This window comes from Pleurodeles waltl, chromosome 10 (assembly GCF_031143425.1).
Source record: "Pleurodeles waltl isolate 20211129_DDA chromosome 10, aPleWal1.hap1.20221129, whole genome shotgun sequence".
Classification (NCBI taxonomy): Eukaryota; Metazoa; Chordata; class Amphibia; order Caudata; family Salamandridae; genus Pleurodeles; species Pleurodeles waltl.
Window position 1 is genome coordinate 515919165 of NC_090449.1, and position 24763 is coordinate 515943927.

Consider the following 24763-nt stretch of genomic DNA (forward strand, 5'->3'; position numbering starts at 1 on the left):
ATATTTTTTTAGTTGATTAATGATATTTTTTAAAGCTTTCTGTTCTTTTTATGACTGACTGTGGCATCCGAAATAAAGATTTCTTGACTTCAATAAACACATTCAAAATCTTTATTTGATTGTCAATACAATCATAAATAAACATAAAAAAATATATATATTCATCTATCATTTTTAAAAAATTAAAAGAATAAAAACAACAGTATTAAAACAGCAAATAAAGCTCTGGAGCTTCAACAAATTTAGTCTGGCCTAGAGCGCCTAGATCTTACAGCAGCACATAAGAAACTTCAGACAGCAGAAAGAACATGCACATTTGGCAATAGCCGCAGATACATAAGCGCTGGACGAGGTTGGCCAAAGCTCAGAGCTTCAAAAAGTAGAAGAAAGGATCACTTCCTAGGGAAACAAAAATATTTACACAGCAATACAATATGGAGGGTATCCTATGGAGACACATAGTCATTGCCACAGGGCCCCGAGATGCCTGGACAGGACCTGTCACTCAGGAAGGCTAAGAGGTGATGTAATAAATTGAGCCTAAATCAAACCACCACAGATCTGTCCCTTTCTTTGGATGACAGGGAAAGGCATGGCTCCATACGCTGGGAAGATATTAATAATAGCTAACCCTGAATCATAGGTTTCACAAGCTCTACCTGATTATGTTGCATGGAAACACATTCAAGAATCAAGTCTGTTACCCTTTTCTTCTCCGACGGACACAGGGAGTGATGGCTATAGAACATATCCGCCCTTCCCAGGCTAGTCAGGTCTGTCTTAACATATACTGCCCAGGGGATTTTATATAGATTTGATCTAATGCTAAACAATCCAACAGGATCAACCTATTTAGCTGAAGGCCTACCCTAGTCCATATCTTAACCCCAACAGAGTGAGGACCTGAAAGCTATAAGATCACTGATGTATCAAAGACCCAACTCCTTGTGAACCAAGAATGCCGGGGCACTTTGTGGAACCCGTAGGATATGCCTCAGAAATGTATTTTATGTGGTTTTGATCTTCTCCACCTACCTGTGGCCCCAAACTTTGCTCCCCCATAACACCTTAGAAGTGCACTTAGACTGCAAGAGCTTAACTAAAGTAACGATTGAACATGAGCCCAGTCTCTGAGCAGAGCTAGCTACTGCCCTTGTAGTTTTGACCAGATCACAAGCCTTACCCTCATTCAAGGGGTTCCAGCTCATGTTAGCATCAAATAGTAACTCCAAATAGGGGAAGGCTGGGACCTTAGCCAAGGTTGCCCTCCCCTCCCCCTCAGGAGGTTTTGAAGAATGTGGATCGTGGGCCAACTACCAAGACATATGACTTGGAAAAGTTAACTGGAAAGTCCAAACTATCTATGTAGGTTGCAAGCCTGGCCGGCAAAGACTGCAATCCCATACCTGTGCGCACCATGAGCACCTCATCATCAGACTACAAAACCTGCAACAATGTTGTTCCTACCCTACGGCAGTCAGCCTGCGCCAACAGGAGAGCTTGTTCTAAACTGTTGATATAAAGGGTAAATAAAAATGGTGCAAGTATGCCACCCTGACAAACTCCCCTGCTAGAACCAAAAAGCACTGAGATCTCTGCACCCTGAAAATACTTGACCGCAGTAGAAGTGCTAACATGGAGATTCGAAAGAGATACAATTTCTGGGTCCAACCCCATCGGAAGGAGTAAATCCCAGAGCTTGCTACGGTTTACCCTGTTAAATGCAGAAAGAGGTCCATAAATACTAAATGAAGTCGCTGGGCTGGGCAGCGGTACACTTATTTATAATTAAGTATAAGTTAAGGCATTGGTCGATAGTCGACCTGCCCAACCAGAAACCATATTGGGCCTCAGAAAATATATTGTTTTTGCCTACCCACAATGAAAGCATATTTAGTAGAATCCTCCCCAGAACTTTTGCACCAGCATCTATAAGTGATATTGGGTAATAGCACTGTGGATTGTCCTTATCACCGTTCTTGAAAATCAGGAAAATGATAGCCGATGACCACAGGAGTGGTGCTCCCTCCCTTACCACAGCATTTAAAGTCAAGGTCAAAACTGGTCCCCAGACATCAATGTTATCCCGAAATAAGTCTGTGGGTATACCATCAGGGCCTGGGGCTTTGTCACAAAATAGGGCCTGGATACCATTACAAATTTCCTCAATTGTGAAGACCATATTAAATCTCCCCAGCCTGAAGCATGTCTGACCTGCCCCAATATCCAATAGGCCTATATTATAAAGGCCCTTAAAATGTTCCACCCACTGCTGCTCCAATATATGATGGCATAAAATGGGGCTTCTTCATCACCCGAAAGAAAAGAGTACTGTCTTTCATTTCCGAGGCTTGACCTAAATTATCCCAGACAGCCTTACGTAATGTATATTTGTGATTCTTAAGAGCCATCTTATTACTCTCTGCAATTAGCAATTAGCTCATTATCTCTGGGGGATAGCAGCAGCTTTTCAAGGGGTGAAGACACTTAGGACAATCTTGATCAAACCATCTGGGGTGATCTGATTTAGACTTAATTTCTGGAACCATTTAGCAAAGTTGAAATCTTCTGTGCAATCCCTGCAAATGCATTCAGGATCGCCACATCCGTGGCACCCACATCCAAACAAATGGAGATCTCCTGCATATACTCTGTAAACAAATCATCAAGTGACCATCCCAGCCATCTGCCTTGATCAGAGGAAGTAGTCAAACCCTGTATCAATAGCACTAGCTTAATCCCACCCCTTACTCCTCCAATGAATAAACACATTCATTAAATATATAACAAATAAAATGAAATGTAATAAAGACAACTTTTATATCATGAATAAATAAATTAAATACATTATTTAAAATATTTCCAATTAAAACACTTCCCACCCTATTACCCTAAAACATGAAAACAGTCAAACAATTAAAATCACTGAAATATCTAAAAATGATAAATGAACAATACTAAATTAAAAAGTAAACTGAACACACAAAGTTAATAAAATAAATAATGTAACTTAATTAGCAGAATTAAAAAAAGTAATCAATTGACCAAACAATTAACAATTAATTAAGAATAACAAATAATGAAAATTATCAAAAAAATTCACAAATCCGTTATTATTTGAATGAACAAATTAAATAAAGATAATAGCAAATCAAAATGGAAATTAATATGTTAGAAACGTTCCACATCTTATCCTTTACAGGCTGAACAAACCACTACAAAATAACAATTTCTAATTATACTCTGTTTGCGCTGAATGTAGGCCAAAACTTTTGACACACATTCAGCACAAACCGTGCACCATATTTATACTTTGACCCCTAAGCCCGCGAACGCGTCATTTTCTGGATGCAGGAAACCGCCTTGCGTTAATGGCATGCAAGGTATGTGTTCCCGTCCAAAAAATGACTTAAACACCCGTGCGCCATAATTATGCGCAAAAATCCCGCATGGCTGGGAGTCGGAGTCGGAAAATGACGCACAGCCCGATTTGCGTCAAAAAATAACGCCTGGGTCAGGGCAGGCGTTAAAATGAGGCAAACACACCAGTACTTAAGAAAAACACACACAAGCAACAGCAGAGCTCCAAAAGGAAGAGATGGAGGTGCTTTCCATCCAGCATGCACGCTGATGCAGAGCACAGGACTAACAACAACAGCTTCTACCACTCGCAGAAGTCAAGAGAGGATATTCTGCACCAGGACAACCCTTCTGGGACTCCGGCAACAAGACATCATCCAGAGGTACAGGCTAAACTGGCAAGCCATTCAGCAGCTGCTGCGCAACATTGCTCCACAGTTGGCACCCAGCTTGCATACACCCCACGCCATTCCACCCGAAACCAAGCTGCTAGCTGTACTCCGCATGTTGGCAAGTGGCTCATTTCAAACCACTGGTGCCCTGGTTGCTGGGATCTCACAGCCCTCATTCTCTGCCTTCCTACCTAAGGTACTGGATGCCATCATCTCCCGCACACATGTACGCCTTTGCCACCTGCTGCAACCGAACATCTATACTGCAACAGGAAGCACACACACTCCATCAATGTGCAGGCCATTGTCGATCACTGGGAATTGATCACCAACATCGTGGCAAAGTATCCTGAGAGTGAACATGATTCATTCATCTTCCGTCACTGCACCATCAATCAACACTTCCAGGATGGACGATATGGAAGTGGCCTACTTGTTGGTAAGTACAGAAACCTACTTATATACACACTGCACAACAACCCTCTAGGACAAACAACACATACACCACTACATTGACACGTGGCCAGGTACACACTGAGGTTGTGACTCCGCTAGGCATGTTTGATATCATCACACATTTGGATGCACACCTATGGGCAAATGACAGATCCAAATAACAACAGATGCCACTCCACAGACACAAGGGAACAATTTAAAACAACACAATGACAATGACATGGTCTTAATTGGCAGTACAACTTGGAAGATTAATATTTCAATATCACATCAATAACACTCAATCAAACACCCTTCCAACCAATAAGTTCTGTGTAAGTGGTGTGTAATGTGTTTTACTGCCAGTCAAACACCATGACACACTTAGCAGGATGATGACTACAATGAAGGTGACATGGAATCATTGAGGCTGACCCAATATCTCACATCACTCCTGCTCTCACATTGCCCACTACCAATAAGCAAGTGGACTGTGCTAAGAACACATATTGATGTGACAATACTGAAAGTGCACATGCCTACACATACGGTTTGAGACAATTACACATAAACACAACAGATGTACAAGCATATGGAGCTTCTGACACTGTAAATGACAACCTCACAACCAAGTTAGCCAGCTGAACTAGAGCATGTTCAGTAGTATAGGTACACATGTGAACCTGAGTCGACTTGGCAAGGGCAGAGAAATAGGGCTGCAGAGAACTTGTCACACATGGGATATCTGTGCATAGTCAATTGTAAACACGTCAGTGCTGACAACTTATGGAGATGTGTTGTACATTGTCACCTTACCAAATCTATGGGCCTCACTGATGTTCAAATAATTCTATTGCATATGTTAAATTGGATGGGATGTCCAGGCCATATAGATGCAACCGTGTTACCACCACTGTGGAATTCATTCTGTGTATGGAAGTATCATGTCACCCCAGTTAAGACACATGGACACCTCTTTCACATGACATAATGCAAGGGAGTACACAATGGTACTGCAAGCCTACAAAAATACCGCTGACATCCGGTCAATCAGCCAAACACCAGTTCAGATAATGAAACAACCCAATACTGATGGTACATCATAGAAGCCTAGGATTCCACACAATAACACAAATACCGATGAGTCACAGACAACACAAGAGAACAATTGCCATGCGAAGTGATAATCATGGTGCAAGCAACATCAACATTTTCTCACTCATTTTCTTTTCAGTTGATCAGGGGTATGGGATCCAGCCATGGATCATTACCCCATTTGCAAACCCAAGCACAGCATCAGAGCATGCCTATAATGAGGCACATCGGAGGACACGCATCATAGTCGAGAGGTCCTTTGGCATCCTGAAGTCAAGATTCAGGTGCCTCGACATCACCGGAGGCAGCTTCCTATACTCACCTGAAATTGTATGCAAAATCATTTTGACCAGTGCAATCCTGCACAACATATGTGTAAGGAGGAACATTCCCCTATATGAACCCGACCCACAAATGCCTGAAGAGGAGGAAGAGGAGGATGCTGCCCATCAACATGAGGGGTACCATCCAAACACAGCTGCAGGATTGCGTTGGAGACAACATATTGTCCAAAATTTCTTTTAACTCTACTCACCATCACCACTGTCTTACCATATGTCAATAAACGCATACTCTATTCACTGTATCATGGTCTGGTTAATCATTTTTGCATAACATTATCCCTAAGAATCATAATCAGAGTGTTGCCTTGTGGAGCATTGCAGAAATACAGATTAGGATACAGAAAAATCCACATCATATTTGATGGGGATGAATGTACACCCAACTTCACACACACTGTAAATGACGTATATCCTGTCCATTTCACATTTGAAGGTCAATATCAGAGGAGCACAGCTATTTCACACATACATGTTGGCAACATGGTTCATTGCAGCATATGGCACACAACTAAGACACAATCATTCAATATGGACAAAAAATACCTCATACATGAGGCAGTGGATGTGCTATTGCTTTGCTAACAAGAAGGTATGACCAGACCCTTGACATCAGTAAGTGTTACATCAGCTATCTTTGCAAGGAGTATGTGTGACTAGAATTCCATATAAGCAGCAAATGGATAGCACAAGTGCCCCAGGTATGACTAGCATTGCTCAGAAGACATCCCCTGCACATGGCATCCCAGGTCATAAGTCCTCTCACTGCCATGTTCCCTGTTTCACCCCTTCCTTCTTCAGAGTGCCCTGGAAATGGTATATTTGTACCCAGATAATCCCTCATCTACACACATCCAGACTCACATTCTAAAACCAGTGTGCTTCCCTCTTTAGTATGGTATGCCATAGCCATTGTTCTTCTGTCTGCATGGACTTCTTATTGAATAATGCACTGCCATGTAGTCTGTAGGACCTGTAGTCACCTGTACATTGCTTCCCATGTGAAAGGTACTTTTGGCCCTTTGAACTTGATTCTCACCTACAGGACTTGTGAGAGACTGAAGCTGCACACACCTGTGAGCACCTCCATGCAGACCAGCCATTTGAACATGCACTGCCCTTGCAGTTGCCTGGAATCACATAGAAACTGCCATTATATGTATAACACTGTTATGCATTGCCGTAAAAATAACTTGTGTAACACAGGCCTTCAGTTATTGTGTTACGTTCAAACACTCAAATACAGTTTTCATTTTCCACATTGTTGTTCCAGCTTTGACCAGTCTCAGTCTGCTCACTGTGTATTTGCCTTGATAATTTTTGTTCCTGTTTGACCCTGCATCCTGTTTGCCTGAATGGTTCCTGTCTTTGTGTCACCATAAAGGTTCCCTGTGGCTACATGTGTCTCATAGTTGCTTTCCATGCCCTCACTTTCCTCCTGGGGTATTGTGTCATGTAGGTCTACAATGAATACTCAAATACATTGTATCGCGTAATCAGTTTATTTATCGTATCATGGGGCGGAACTTGTCTTCAAATAGCCTTATCATGGCCCATCCCTTGTCTGGGTTTCATGTATGCATGAGTGATAAATAGTGACAGTGTACTATGGCTGTATGCATTGATTGGGTATGGTGCCTCGAGCACAACAAACAACGTCAGATAATGTGCATGAAATGTTAGTACCCTGACAGTCCACACACTGATTCACATTGCCCCCAACATATTGATGGTGCTTGCTTGGTGAATAGCTGTGAGATTAATCAGCACAGAGGCACTGATGTTCCCGGCTGCAGTGGGAATTTTAGAGGCCACCCTGTTTACAAATGTTGTGAGGAAACCTGCCAGTTTAAAATTCCTGATCCATTAACTTTGTCAGCACACCAAGGTTGCCCTGTTGCCAGTCTCATAACACGTCTGCAGTGCCATAGCTGGACTATCCCCATGTGTATTCTAAATTCCTCTTCGGCTTTCCTTCAATTCAGCTGTGAAGGATACTTTGTAAATGCAGGAAATGGCTCCACAGACTCCTGACTAGACCTGCACGTAACTGTGACAACATGGACCCCAATAATAACTCAGGCTACACATGGCCCCACACACTTGAACTGGACACCTTTGTGCAATTTACAACTGTAAATATGTGCACATGTGCTGCTTGGTCTGCTGGTCCTCCACTGCCACAGGAGAAACATGGCTCCTTTATATGACTCAAACTGTGGCGTGACATGACATTTGTGGATTGTTTTTGGGACTCGGTGTCACAAACACCGTACCCACATAGCATTTTCCAATGCCTGACTCATGGGTAGTATACAAACAAGTGCCTAGGAAGTGGTATCCAACATTCCAGGACATGTGATGGCTTAGTCTTGGAACATTGCCATGATCAACCGTCTTCTATCTATCCTGCGCATGGTTTGTCATTGGTGATGCTTATGTCACAAAAAACCTTGGAAGTTCACACAGTATTTGTTGCTACGTGTATGACAAACACATTTCCTTTCTCATTTCCACACTGAATAGCATCTGATGGTTGGACACATTGACTACACATGCATACAAGCAGATTAGAGAAAACGCGTCTTGTGATGTTCACACAGTAGGACACCTACATTAGTAAGAGGCAATTCACACACATTGACACACAGGCATTGAGTTACTGTATTGAGTTGCATAGCCTTGCTATCCTCTATTGATGCAAAACATGCCCAAACTGGGTAATACCTATTTGTATTCCACACGTTTGGCCATCTATTGCGTCAGTGAAGAGTGCAAATCTGGTACAACAACTAGAGGATCATGGTCTGCAGTATGATCTGTCACATGTGCCCATACGCTGGAATGCACAATGTAGGTCAAAACAGCCTATCTCTGTATTGTCACAACTGTAATGTACTATTAAAAATGAGAAATGACCCAAACCCAGTCAAAGACAGAACTTTTGACACAAATGAGTCAAAAAAGATGCACATGGGCCAAAAAATCATGCATAACCATCTGAAAATGACGCTCACTGCCATGATACATCCATTGGCCCTGAGCGGTAATTCCCACACTGTACCCCATGAAATTGGTTAACTATGAAAATAATTGAAAGTATGGATGCGGGGTAATTTCTAAGTATGTGCGTCAAAAAAAAATTACGCACAGACTGTAAGTGTTAGAATATTTTGAGCCATTAGAATAAAAATGCACCGCATTTGAGGCAGGAAGTGATGTAATAGGATATCCTGTTTACAAAATTGGTACAGTGGGTGTACTTTCACTTTCACTTTGCAGTCTGTGATATTTCCTGACTGTGTGGCTGTGTTTTGACTTGTCTCTCTGAGCATTTTGTGAATTTTTCTCCTGTGTGGTCTTTATATTGTCTTTTGGTGTTTCCTCAGTGTCTGTGGTATTCCGTGTAAGTGTATTTTTGTCATTTCTGGTGTCTTAATTTGTCTTTGTACTGTTGGGAGTCTGTTGTGGGTAGTGTTAGTTTGGGGATAGTTGGGCTGTTTTAGTGTACATTTGTTTTCATTTTCCTCTCCTACTTTCCCTTCATTTTCCTCTGTACCCCTTTATTACCTTTTTTTTGTCAAGCATTTTGGGTAGGCCTCGTCTTGGTAGGATGGGAGAGGAGGAGCTGGGGGTATTTATTTGGCTGGTGTGCCACTTCATACCATTAATGATAGAAGCAGGTGGGCGTGTAATACAGGGGTATTGCAAAGAGGCAAGGATGCTCCGGTGGGCAAAGGTCCTGTACCATCTCCAAAGAATGGACAACACACCGCGCAACAACCACCAGCTGAAACACAGTTGGGCTGACCTGGTTGCCAGGGAGCAAGACCTGCTGGACCACCTGGGGATTGTGATTGGTGGCCCTGTTGGTTAGTACAAATCAGAGTAAAGTGCACATTTAAATACTCTGTAGTTACAGTAGCAGATTTGTTCATATGCGGCAGGCAATGTTTTGGGCATGTGGAATGCAAGTTAAACATAGAGTTGCCCTCAGTTGTACAATAATTCCTACACATTACCATCATTTGTTGACGCAACAGCTGCACTAACTTGCAAAACACAACAGGAGCCTGTAAATCAGTGCTGCCTTCACATCAATAGATGATGCAAATGTGGCTCTAACATATGTTTTATGCATGGTCTGCGAGTGTACCAGGAAAGACATGTTTTTAAACCAGATATTTTCAAGAAATAATGTGTCCCTCAATTATTTCTGATACATGTCTGAACTGGATTCTGACACATACATAACATGTTAGAGATGACCTCAGGTAACATCTTAGACTGATCTTTGGACTTTGTTGTGCCACAATTACATTAGGGATGGATGCCAAAAGTAATGCACATGGGTTCATATCAAAATGTTTGGTGCAACTTACCATAGCTGTGGCACATAAAATGAAGCAAATGATACAAACTGAGGGGCAACAAGTATTCCTGGCCCTCTGTACATTGTACCTGTGTGTTTTACATTGGTATTAGTCACAATAGCTGGGTGACTGGTATTGCAGTCCTTCAGGAAAGTGGCTTTGCATGTCTCTCATGGATACACACAATGAGAGGAATACACTCCATAAATGAGTCTGCAAACAAATGATGGAGCATGTTTGTCACCACATGATAGTAGGGCCACTGCATGTGTGCAGATACGTGTGTATCACTCACTGGAGTGCCCAGGTCTGTACATTTTTTCAGTGGTATGTCGGATGCAGTATCATCATGTCTGAGCGGCTTGAGTTTCTGATTTAATCTTACACACAGTAATTGTATTTTGAAGTTGTACAGTGCACAGACATTTAGCACATTTCTCTCTTCCATGCTTTATAGGTAGACCTTCCCCCTACACTATCAGAGAGGTGGCTCGATTTGCGGACCCAGACATCTACAGTATGTGTTGATATTTCAGTTCTGTGTTGTGTTTGCTGCTGTTGTGTGATTGACTCCTGTGTGTTGGACACATAGCAAGGTATGATGCGCTGGTCAATGATCGGATATGTTACTTGAGTGGAGTATATTTTTTTTTCCATCTTTGAGTTGGGCAATCATTAGCATATAGTCATATTTTGGGATTGTAGGGCAGCCCTGTAGGCACGGCCATGTGAATAGGGTGACTTTTGTGAATAAAACTTATATTAAGAAAATGTAGCAGAGGACCATATTTGTGATTTAGTCAGCAGGTCAGACCCTGATTCTCACAGAATAGGGATGCCATAGTCTTACCCACAGACTTGAGCGTCCCTGTTTACTAATGAACATGTTTGACTGTATGTTTGACTTCCTAGCAGCATGTAGCTTCACATGTTGTGCTACGTGTATGAGGCACTTGAGTCCAATGGCCTAGGTGTGCATGCAGCTCATGGCCAGATGTGTGCTTGCATCTATCTGCTTGTCGTAAGTCATGTGTTACTGATAGGAAATGATGCTGACAATTGTCTGCATTTCCAAACATAAATGTGGATGGGATTGTCCAAGGTATGGGTGTATCCTAGTAGGACATCCTCCTTACCTGTGGTGGACTGCCCAAACCCATGTACAGCTGTCCAAAGCTTCCTGGGTGTCCTTGATGTTTGAAGGTATTTCTTGCTTGTCCATTCCCTCTCCCCCCCTCAGGCACAGGCATAGGGCTATGAAATGTGTACCTAGGACTGATGATCCACGTTTAGTACACAGACATGTAAATCTGTAAGTCACTTGTCCAAAACTAGGATACCCACTCTTGATTAGCAACTGCATTCTATCCTGGCAATTCCATTTACAACTCACAGACCTTGTGGCCCTTGATTGTCATCCAGAAGTTAGTCATTAGTTGGCCTGTCACATGTGGAGGACTTGCAGCATTTTTACGTGACAAATGGCTGAACAATGATGCATGGGTCATTTAAGTTGTTACCCATTTTTTAGAGCATTGCTGTGCTGTTTGATAGGACATGTGTAGGCTTCGTTGGCATGTACTTCCTCAGGGACAATCAGTGATCTGTATGATGATATGGCATGTTTCTTGGATATTAGATGTATTGTCTGATTTACTTCTGGAGCCATATCACACAATAAAGTACCTAATGTTTGGTTTTATATTTTTTTTAACAGCTGCCAATATGAATCCCATCCAGATTCGGGAGTTTCAGTGCAGGGCGATGCGTTACCACCACATTCTGGATGTGGAGTCTGGGTTCCGCAACATGGCAAGGCGTTATCACCATGAAAGAGCCTCCGGAGTGTGGAGGGCATTTGCCCAAGGTGGCCCTTCGGTGTCCACCACAACTACCAGCACCACCACCCAGGTGGCACCAACCATAGCAGGCACCTTTGCTGGACCATCAACCTCCACTGCTTCACGACCTGTCACAGCACCAGCTGCACCTCCTCCTATAGACATGGCACCGACAAAGGGACATACATCTTCAACTGGCACTCAGACCACCCCTGCTGCAGTCATTGACCCAGCAGATTTTCAGCGGCTGCAACGGAACATTGACCGTATGTTGAGGAAAATGAACAGGCTGCAGCAGGAGGTGGCACAAGTGAATAGGAGGGTGCGTGCCATAAGGAAGACCCTGCAGAGGGTGAACTTGTAAACATTTTACCCTCAGCCATGATTCCCTCTCCTCCCTCCTCTTTCCTGGTTCTTTTAATTAGTGGGTTTTGGGGGTTTAGAGGATTAAAAAGGAGAAACATGGAGACGGCGAAGAAAGAGAAACAAGCATGATGAGAGACAGAACATAAGAGAGAGGAAAGAGTGGAGAGGTATCTTATTATAGTTGGAGAGAGGCAGTGCAGGGGCAAATTAAGTGAGGCAGCTACAGAGAGAGGGTTCCTGATATAGGAAAATTGCAAGCAAGAGGGAAAGAGTGAGAGTTTAATGCCTATTTAAAACACCTTATTCTGCTATTGCAGGCCTGATGTGCTATCATACCAATAATGTGTCAGATTGTCAGATTATTTCCTTGGAAAGCTATGCCAAAATGTCTTGTAAAGTATCCTTTAAATTCCTATCAAGGTTTTCCCAGTGTGACTGAGTAAATCTACTACAAATGCCCCTTGTTTCAGTAAATGTTGTGATCAATGTTACTAGCCCAACATTGACATGCAGACACACACACACACACACACACCAAGTCACATGCATAAGCACATTAAGGAACATACATACTAAACTGCTGAGGCAGGCACACTTAGAAGCAGGTACATGTAGGACTAATGATTAACCACATATAAAGACAGACACTGATCTAACCAGGCAGAAGTAGTAATAGCCTCACGTGAAGGCGTGTTGCTGAATCACTTGCTGGTGCACATATATTGAGTACTAGACATAACCCATTCTACTCGCAATAATTGTATTTGAAGTCAGATGCACAGTTGCCTTACGTTGGGACTGATTCTCATTAGTGTTGATGAGTAAGGGAAATAATACTACAGGAATACTCTTTAAGGTGCTTACGAATCAGCCCGAAGGTCCAACTCCCTATTAGTAATGGCGAAAAAAAGGAGAAAGTGTTCTATTTGAACTAATTGTGTATGACTTTTCCCATTTATTTCCATTTGAGGAGAACACAAGAGTGTGTAAACAAGTATTAAAAGAGTACATCTTTACATACAAACGGCCATTGTTAATATGCCCCAGGGATTTTAAAATGTACTTGTACTCCCTCGCATAACGTTATCACAACCTCAGTTGTTTTCATGTTCAGAGTGAGTGCTACTCCTAATTATTTTTAAATTTTACATGCAGCATCTATTTGCTTCAGTAAGGTGCCAGAGGTAATATTTACTCAATTTCTGCCTCTTTAAACGGATTTTAATTGAGAAAAATAGATGTACACTGACAGATAATATGGATGGCTCATTGCTCTTGCCTAATGTGCTTCAGTGAAAGTAAACAAGAGAGTCAGATGGACAAATCATATGTGTACGTCAACGGCAAAGTTTATTATAGCCTCTTCTGGTAATCATCGACAGTAAAGACAATATGAGAAATGAGGAAGGGGGTTGATTTGGTATTCACTGCAATGCACACTGAATCTGTTCTTGGGAGAATTTAGGCTCTGCATTAAATGCATATCATAGATGCAGAAACGAAAATGCTTGGGCTTGAATTTCTCCACAGCAGTGCTTTAGTTGTGAAACAATAAGTGCAGGGGCCTAGAATTTCTGTTGGGAGCCAGCTATGTGTGCTACTGAGTACTGAAGTTTCTGAAAGCCAACACTGCCTAGTCTTGATTTCAGCTCATGTCTTCTTTCACCCTTCACTACTGTCTCTTTGTTTCATTCTTTCCAGTTCTTTTCCATCCCTGTTATCTCCCTTTGCCACTGTTTTCCTATCTTTCTCTTCCTCCCCCTTTCTCCATTTTAGCATTTCTCTCTTTACTCTGAGTCAATGGCAGATGATAAGAAATGAGTCCCTGCCTAATTAATGTACACTGATGCACATCACCTGCAACTACTACCACCAGCACAAATTAAACACTTCTCCGAAGCACTGTGAGCTTCCAAAACTGCCCTCCATTGCACTCAATTGTGTTTTTCCTCCACACGTATCTTGAGCATTGCGGCCGAGACTGGCAAACATGGTCCCAGCTGTTGTCTGTCTTGAATTTATAAATATTTCCATCCATCAGCTGTGAAACAATTACAGTTTAGGGTGAAATTTACCACAATTACCCACATTACGTGTGGCCTCCTAATTATGAAGGGCCCAGTAACAGTAGTTACCGGTCCAGCGGAATGATGAGTTTTTTTCTTTAACCTTGGTGAAAGTCCAGTCCAAAATGAAGAATTACTGCGGGAATCTGAACTGGAATTAACAATTAGCCTGTTAATTCCTATGCAAAAAACATGTTTTGGAATTGGTGGGTTTCTTAGATGTAAGATTTGAAGTTTCATGTTTTTTTTAAATCCGGTTTGGATTAGTTCAGGTAGATTCCTGACACTGGTGGGTGAAACAGTTTGGCTAGAAATTGTAGTGATTGCCTTTAAGTGATTACGCATACAACAATAATGTCTTAATTTCCTTTGTAAAGGTTGTATTGGGATTGTCTGTTTACTTTTAAACAAATGATCCAACAGATAAATGCAGAAACCATGGCACAGAACCACAGTTGATTGAATGTGTTTCAGTAATCGCAGGTATGTAATTTCACCATAACAATAACATTATGTAACAATACTATATGGCCCTGATTACGAGTAGCCTAAGCAGGTGTTCGGAATTTATCAGATGAGATAATGATCACATGTTCTGAAATTTTGGGCAATAGCATGCGGATTTTGGTAGTTACTGCCCGAAATATACATGTTACAGTAAATTCCATACACTTTTCACCTTTTAAATTCTGCCAGCTTTGACATGTCAAATCCTAACGAAAGTTCGAGGTCTTATTTGGAGCCAAAACGCTACTGGGTGCAGTGAAAACTATGGACCTCATTTACAACGTTTTGGCTCAGGGCAGCGCCGCAAGCCTTCTTGCTGCTCTGCCCTGCGTCAGAACAAAACAGCAGGAATGCGTCATATCTACAAGATATGGCGCATTCCTGTCTTTGTCCCCTGCGCTCATTGCTGCCATGCCCTAACCAAGGCACCCTTGCACTATGGTGCAAGGGAGCCTATATTGCGGGGATGGTTGGTTTTGTGCACGAAGGGACATTGTCCTGCACAAAAACAATCACAAGAGGTGTTTTCCTCTTTCTATGTGTGCTGCAAAATGCAGCTCATATAGAAAGAGGAAAAAAAGGGGATACATAATTTAATTTCTTCCGGTTGCACCACCCTTATGCCACTTCTGGGGTGGCATAGGCTTTTGATGCATTCCCAAGTGGCATAGACTTTCGAAGCATTCCCAGGTTTACAGAACCTTTTAAATCTGGGATTGCGTCAAAATCCATTGGTGTTGCAAGGGAACACCCATCGCAACACCCATGGAACATGTCTTGGATGCAAAGTAAGGCAACGCAGCAACTTGAGCTGTGTTCCCTTACAGCATATCTACAAGGCCATGAAAAGTCAAGCAAAGTGGCTTTGCATGGCCTTGAAGATATGGGCGTGCACCCTGCACAGCCGGTACGTCAAAAAATGTATGCACCGGCAGCAAAGCCAAATGTAAAAGAGGACCTATGCAACTTGGAATTCAGACATATGCTCAAACAGCAGCTTGGCAGTTGGGTCGGAAAACTATGACTCACTCAGAATTTAAGACAAGGTCTGCCAATTCTGTAACTATAAAATGCATACATTCAAGTATGATAGCCTGCATTTCAACTTTATATTAGTTTCATTGTTCCACCCAAATCATGTGTTTTGGAATTGCTCTGAAATTACCCTAATTAATTTTTCCTAATTGTACTCCATATGTCACAGGAAGTGATGAAAGATATTATGATCTTACATTTGGCAGCATAATGATTCCCAGTTCTTATTTTGTAAAACATTTAGTGCTGGGGCTCAAGTCACTTCTAAGAAGTCCAATCCAACTGGTACCACTGATATGTCTGCTGCCAAATGCCACCACCAGAATTACTGATGTACTAGTTTTACCATTTTTAAATAAAGACAGTGCTTCCGAGTTCAGCTGCAGAATAAATCAGTGTTACCATGTGATGTAATCCCATAATAGGTGCCAGTGTTTACAGATAAGTACCAAGCACCAGAAAACACTGCACACATTAAGCACTGATGATTCCACATGTGCGTCCTTTCTTTGGTAGTGCTTAATACTGGTGTTTGGTTCTGTGGCGGCTCCTCCCCTAGGGAGGAGGAGCATCGTACCACGCCAACAGCAACTGCTGCAAATCCTTTAACAAGGAAAAGATAAGTTTAGTATCCTTTCCTTGTTAAAGGGCGTGGCATGTGGAGTGACGAGTAGCGAGGGGAGTGCACTGTGCACTCCCCTCACTGCGCATGTATGTTTGGCTGGCTGTTTTGGGCCGGCCAAACACAAATGTGCGGTAGACTCTCTCCAGCCCGGCAACACAGTTTAATGTCCCCCACCACCTCCTTTGCACGCCGGGCGCCCATCCCCCTGTGAACCCCACAAGCCGCGACTGGTTCATTTGCTTCTAAAGATTTCCAGTTTGATCAGGTAAGGCAGAGGTCACTAGAGAAACATGACAGAGCAGCGGCTGTATTTTTATGAATTTGCTGCACTTGTACTGTATAACCCATCCTCTGCTTAAAAACGTTTTTTCTAGCTCAAAAGGTTCTGATAGTTTCTAAATACCTTCACGGTGAGTTGATTGATATGCCAGGCACTTTATTAAATTTCATATGCCACCTTCAGAAATTAATTACTGTAGCCAACTGTTAAAAGAGTTGTTAATGTTGTCCAGATAGTGTAAACATCCCCATTTGATGGACTAGGCTTTTGTTTGCTCCATTATATGAATTATACTATGCAGTTCTATAGCACTCTTTTTTTAATGGAAAGAGGTTATGCAAAATTGCAGCATATATTGTGTTTAATTGCCACATACTATGGTCAACCCTCTCCCATAATTTATTCCTTCAATGCTGCATACTTCCAGTGGCCCTGTCTAAACCAGAGGAGACAAAGGACGATAGAGTGATTTTCCAAACATTATTAAAGCTGATCAAGTATTGAGGGCAACCTTAGGGTGCAATTAATTTCCATTCATTATTCAGCTGTAGAGCCCAATGGTGGGACCTGTGAAGTCACTTTGTATCATGGAGCACAAATATGTGGATTCACCAAAAATAGGTTGCACAACAGTACATCTAAATACAGCATTTGGGTATCCTTATCTTTTGATGGTCAGGGTAAGTCAGTTACGCAACCTAAATTAACCTGTGCTCACCCTCTGATAGCGTGGTAGGACAGAAGCAGCAGGCCAACCCAGCAAAGCAAGTAGCAAAGTGGCAGTCCCTTCTTCAGCACAGCAAGCAGTAGGCCAACACAGCAATGCAGTTTCAGAGTGGCAGTCCCTCCTGGCAGTACAGCAGTCCTTCTTCCTGTCTTCCTGGCAGAGTGTTCTCTGTTCCAGTAGAGATCCAATTTGGTGGGGTTTGGGGTTAGGTATTTATACTTTGGTGCCCTGGTTCTGGAAGGTAGGAGAAACATTCAGTCCTTCCTTTGAAGTCCACACGGTCCATGTCATGCCCCCGACTCCAGACGCTCTACAGGGGGTTCTTCAGCCTTTTGTGTGGGGACAGGCACAGCCCTATTTAGGTGTAAATGAGACAGTGCTAAGCTCTGCTCACTCATCAAGCCTGTTAATGGGCCATTAAGGCATATTAAGTCACACCTAAGCTCCCATTGTGTGACTGTGTAGAGGGAATGCACATAGCCCAGCTGTTATCTACCCCAGATGTGTATTGAGAGACAGACAGAGGCACAGAATGATTAAGCTTAAGAAAATGCCAACCTTTTCAAGATGGCATTTTAAGATTTACAATTCAAAATCTGATTTCACCATAAGCTGTGATTTTAAATTTGGGAGTCAAGGGGCACCAAACTCCAAATGTATATCTATTCCCATTTGGAAATCACACTTAAAAGATGTGCTAAGGTAATTCCAATGTCATCTATGGTAGAGATGGGCCTTGCAATAGTGAAAATGAATGTGAGAGTTTTTCACTATCAGGACATGCTAAACTTAAAAGGACATGTCCAACTTTTTAAATACACTGCGCCCTGCCCTTGGGGCTAATTAGGGACTACCGTAGGGGCTACTTACATGTAATAAAAAGGAGGGCTTGGGCCTGGCAAGTGGATTCAATTGCCAGGTCAAAATGGCAGTTTAAAACTGCACACACAGGCTTAGCAGTGGCAGGCCTGAGACATGTTTGAAGGGTTACTGTAGTGCTTGGCACAATCAATGCTGAAGGCCTAATAGTAGCATTTCATTTCCATGCCCTGGGCACATATAGGGCACTTTACTAGGGACATGCAAGTAAAGAAAATATGCCAATTTAGGAGAAGCCAATGCCACCATGCTTAGAGTACAGAGCACCTGCACTTTAGCACTGGTCAGCAGTGGTAAAGTTCCTGAAATCCTTAAAGTCAGCAAAAATGAGTCAGAAAAACAGGTGAAAGGTGGCAAAAGGTTTGGGGGTGACTCTGCAGAAAGGGCCATTTCCAACAGTATGCTGTTGTGTTATGTACTGTTATTTACTTCAGACACACTTAAGACACATCAATAAATGTTGCTACAATTCCGGCCAAAAGCAAGCAATCCTTTAGTGTCCCTGTCACAACCAACCATTTGCCACTGTCTAAGGAGATATAATGGACGTGCTCAAGCTCTTCAACTACTTGAAACACAAGTTAGCCCAAAACTCTGGCAGTGACTGGGGCAGATTTACAAACATTTTGTCCTGAGTTAGTCTCTCAAAAATGATGCAAAGTTAGCAAAACATTTTTTTATTTACTTTCCAGAGCAAAACTTGTTTTAAGCTGGAAAGTTGTCTCAAAGTAAAGCTTTGCACTGCTTTACATTAGTCTGCATCAGGAGGCGTTCCATGAGTACAACATGGACATTCCCATGTAACCACCCATGGTTTCATGCAAAACCCTACCTCCTAACAATAATAGACACAATTTTGCACTAAAAAATTATGCAATTTTCAAGCAGGCATCATAAAAAGGAATGTTTTTTATTCTCCTAACATTTCAGACTTTGCATGCGTTCACACTGTACAGCACATATCCGAAGTGGGAAACCTTTTGAAGTTTGTCTAGGCATAATATTTTGTACAGGAAATATATCATTCCAGTACCAAATGTATGCTAGACATCACCCACATACCTTTGCATTATGGTGTAAAGGTATGGGCATGGTGCTCAACAGCATAGTTCTGCACCAGTGCTAGGAGAGAGAGCAGGACAGTGCAATATCTCTATAGATATGGGGCTTTCTTCAGCGCTCTCTGTCAGGGCTTTAGGTAGGATGCAGAAAGCGAGATGAGGGTCTCATTAAGGTGCTAACCTCTGTAGTTATAGGCATTGCTTAAATACATTAACTAAATTTCTGTGATTACAATAGTGTGACATCTGACCTGTATTTTGGGGGTCTCTCTGAGCTTTTTGTTATTGAATTTAGCTATAATAACACAACAGCTGGCATACACCTAAATGCATTCTGGACTATTGGTTTTGTCAGTGGTTGTCTGTGTGCGCTCTACTGAGAAGCCATGTATTCTGAACACCTTTTTTACCCACTGACAGGCACTGCAAGAAACTCTCACTGCCTTCAACCTCATCTCCAGAGCTCTCAGCCATGGTTGTTCTAGACACCTGGAGCTGACTCAGTTAGATGCATGCACTATACAAGAGTGACGGTGAACAAAAAAAATACTACAAAAACACAACATCCTGAGAATAGTTAACATTCAAATGGAGTTCACGATTTGGTAAAATCTAAACAGAAACTAAAAGTCTGATTTAGAACTCGGCAGAAGGGTTACTCTGTAACAACCAAGTCTACCAAATATGAATGCCCTAGGATTTAATGGTATCCACCGAGTTTTAAATCTGTCCCCAAATCACTAGCATAAATTATTCAAAAATGCATTAGATTAATTATTCAGAATCGTGAGTAAAGTTAAGGACATGAATATACAACCCAATAGGGCCTCGTTTCAATATCCATTCTAAAATCTGGGACCCAGAGGGGCACTCCCTACCTAAAGCTCTGCTCCCTGTCATGCAATGCAACGCAGCACCCTTGGGTGCCACGCTGCGTTGCATGACATGCTTCTTAAATCTTGGCCACCATGCCTCAAATTAACTCTGCCAGTGCTCATACGACCCCCACGTTTTGGGGTTGTTCTGTTTTACATACGTTTACACAATCTACTAATGCAGTACTCACAGGGCTGTCAACTACACCAGCGTCCAATTGCTTGTTTCTGCTTTGTTCGACCTTCGGGACGCTTTTGGGGTATTTCCTTGGAGAATTTACAAGCGATGCTGCGTAGATCATTGTAATCACAGAGAGAACAAACGCGGCTGTCAACAAGCGAGCCATATTCCGTCAACTGTTCAGGCGCGATCTAGAATGAACAAACACCCTGCTCGGAAACAGACTGTTGCACAAGGACGTCGCCTCCTTTACTTAACTTTATTAAGAGGCCGTCAGAGCTACGCCTTTTTGTGCAATCCACCGCCAACACCCCCAGGAAAAGGGAATATAAGCTTCTCCCTGAAACTTTCCAAGGATCTCAGAATAGCTAGTATTTCTAGGTGTGTCAGCAGAGACTGAGATCTTTCATTGTCACTTGATGAAACCACTGAGGTGTTTTAAATACTGTAGTTTTTCTAGTTTGGATTTTTTATTCAGCAGATCAACAAACAATACAACTACGTTTTGAAAGGCCTCAGAATCTTCTCACAGATGAATCAGAGTGGAAAATCTAAGAGGGGGAAATAGAATGAGGGATGGAACGAGGAAGTGAAAGGAGAAAAGGGTGTGGTAATGCCATATCGTTAATTAGAGTTAAGAAAGTTTAAGCCTGATTACCAGTCTGTTATATGGATTTTCTGTCATTCCTACTAGGTGATTTTTTACATTCTTTTATAAGATGGTGGTTGAAAATCTGTTTTACTGAGGGTTTTCCATTACTGGGGTTTCTCGAACCAAATAGCTGTATCTGCCTTGTAAAATAAAGATGGAGAAACATTTAAGTGTAAAATTTACCAATGTTGGTTGATGCTGGTGGAAATTCTTCCTGCATACAGGGACACGGAGAATATCCACCTAATTTGTAGTACATTTTCAATGTCCATGTAGTACTCTCCCTAAAATGCTGGGGGTTATATTTTCGCGTGTTTTGCAACACTATACATTTTTCTCTATGTCCACACCATGACCATTGCCGCCCTTCATGGAGTGGACTCTGCCTAACAATTTAATATACGTTATATCATACAAATCATTAAATTAGAAGAAAATATTTGCAATGTATGTTAAAGACGCCAACAACTTCCTACCGATTTAGTTATCAAGCTTAAATTAGCCTGCAATTGGATAAGTTCCTTGCCATCACTAAGTTTGTGTACTGTTAATTGGTCAAATTTTGTTCACTTTCTGTTCACTCTGTGTTTCCCTGTGTTTTATATCTCTTCACTGGTGCACAACCTACTTTCATTTCAGAAACTCAATACCACGTATGTTATTGCTATAGTGATCGTTATGACATAACATTAGTGTTTTGTGAAATTATAATTACGAGTGTGTGAAACTACGCCTGAGACATTTACCACTCCTACATGGGTCATGCAAAATGAGCCATGCCAACATCCCTGGTGAAATTTTGTACTCCTTAAAATAAATAAACAAAACACTTCATTTCTTTCTAGTGATTTAGGGGGTTATTCTAACTTTGGAGGAGTGTTAATCCGTCCCAAAAGTGACGGTAAAGTGACGGATATACCACCAGCCGTATTACGAGTTTCATAGGATAAAATGGACTCGTAATACGGCTGGTGGTAAATCCGTCACTTTTCCGTCACTTTTGGGACGGATTAACACCTCCTCCAAAGTTAGAATAACCCCCTTAGTGTTTGGAATTCCCCACTTCCCTGGAAGTCCCAGTGAGGGCTCATTTGAATTTTGAAGCCTACTCAGGGTTTCAGGAGCTCTGATTCAGTCTCTCAAATGCACCTCTGTGTTACTCTCTGTGCACTAATTTAAAATAAATGGTTAGAGGTCTGGGGGGCTGACTGGGAGGATGCCCGGGCTTGAGGCCTGTGCGCCTCCCCACCATCTTGCAAATTGACTAGAACAGGGTCCTGCAGGCACTGGGAGTGCTTTCCTGTTTGGCCTGATAAAAATGCTCTGACCGGACCCTGGGTTGGAGCTCCTTTTGGTCCAGGGGTGGACATTTCTGCTCTGGGCCGCATTATCCAGCCTGCCATGTTGCACAGCCCCCAGGCACAGGAGGGCTTCCCTTCTTGACTGGGTAAAAAGGCTCTGACCGGGCTCCAAGTCAGTGCTCCAGTTGGCCCTATGGGTTGAAGTTCTCATCCTGAGCTCCATTTTCTGGCTCACGGTGTCACAGAATGCCCTTAACAGGGTCCCGCAGACACTTTGAGAGCACCCTTGCATGACTGTATGAAAAAGATCTGACCGGGTGCTTGGTTAGAACTCTAGCTGGCCTGGGGTGGAAGTCTTCATCATTGGGCTCCATTTGTCTGGGCCACCATGTCGCAAATCACCTTGGACTGGATCCCAAAAGCTCCACTGCTTGGCTTGGTTAAGAAGCTCTGACCAGGCCCCAGGTCAGAGCTCCAGCGGGACCTGGGATGAAAGCATCCAGCCCTAGGCTCCGTTCCCTGGCCTGCTTTGTCACTCAGAGCACATGATGGGGTCCCACAGAGCTCCATTGCTTACCTTAGGTTTCAAAGCTGTAACTGGGCTCCGAGTGCGATCTCTGGGTATTTCTGGGGCAGAAGACCCTGCCCCTGGGCTCTCTTCCCCAGCCCACTTTTTCACCTATAGCACAGGAACGGATCCTTCAGGCTCAGGCAGGGCTCCCCTGCTTGGTCTGATTAAAAAACTCTGATCTGGCCCTGGTCTGGGTTAAGACACTCAATGCCATTGCTTATCAGCCCCTAATAGGTGTTGGTTGATATAGACAGAAAGATGGTGGCCAAGGAAGTCTGAATCCGCAAAGGAGTGTGTAACAACTCACCTGCTGAATCAATTAGTCCCGAAAATGGATATCACTGGAGTGTCGACCACACTCCTGTCACTGAGGTGGAGAGTTGCAGGCGTCTAAGCCGCAATAAGTAGGAGGGCTATTGTGGTGTACATGAAAGCCAAGGGAGAGGGCCTGAGTGGACCCACAACAAGTGCAGCTCTTGGTACGTAGTAGCACATATTCATTGAGAACCTTGAAGACTGAAGTGGAGAAGAGTTTCATGTAACAGCCGTTGAACATAGGCCAGTCAGTCCTAGGAGATGAGCCAGTGCCATTTGAAAGGGAGGATCAAAAGGGAGTCATGTTTATGTCCCTGATCCCAGAGTGGTGGAGATGGGGACTCTCAATGTGTCCAGTGCGGTAACACAAACAATCCCAGAGAAGGAAGCAGAAACCCAAACAAGAGTATGTGTTTCTCTGCAAAAGGCTGGGAGGCCTGGAATGAGTTCACCCCAAAAGAGGGGTCTGAGCTACCGAAAGTGTTGCATTTCTGGCAGCATCCATTGACCTCTTGCTAGTCCATGCAAATTTGGCACAGATGGTGTCAATCTTGCACCAGGCTGTATCCATATCTGTAACAATAACACATTTACGGATGGAATGCTTGAATTAATTTCAGCCACTTGCAATAACTCGGGCCACATCCTAATTCATTGTTTTTCCACCCACCGTGTCACCCCAGTTTGGACCCATCCATTTGCAAATCAGTCTTAACCCTGCTCCAGTGGAACAGTCCAGACCAAACTGCCAAGCCAGGTCCTCCCTGAACCAGAATACAAGCAACTTAGGACTGTTTTTTCCATTATTATGGGCTCTTTAGCCAGGTGTAGCTTGATTGCAGTGGCACAGTGAGCGCAGGACCCATGTCTGAACATATCTGTTGCCCTTAGAGTATCAACTGCAACAACAACAAGGCGATGGATGGATGCAGGAATTAATCTTAGCCACTGGCAATCACTTGGGCCGCATTCCAATAAATTGTTTTTCACCCACCATGCCACTTCAGTTTGGACATAGCCATATGCACATCGGTCTTGACCCTGCTTCAATGGGAACACAGCCTGACCTGCCAAGCTTGGTCCTCCCTGAACTGAAATACAAGCAACCTAGGACCAGTTTCATTACGCCAGGGCCCCGATTACGAGGCTGATGGTCCTCGGTCTGCCAGCCTGTGGTGGCGGTTAGACCGCCATGGCTGTCGTGGTCTGACCGCCACATCACAAGGTTGGCAGGCAGACCCGTCAACCAACCGCCATCTCCGCCATGATCAAAGATCCCAACGGGGTAACGGTGGTCTTGGTTGTAATCAGCCAGGGTGGTGCTGAACTCTGAATCTGTGCCTACATGTCACTATGCTAAGTACTAAAGTAGAAAAAAGACAGAAGGGTTACAATTCCTATACAGCGTTTTGTGATTTTAAATTTGCACAGAAATTGGAGTGTCACAGTATGCAAGACATACACACCTAAAGGCGCAAAAGAATG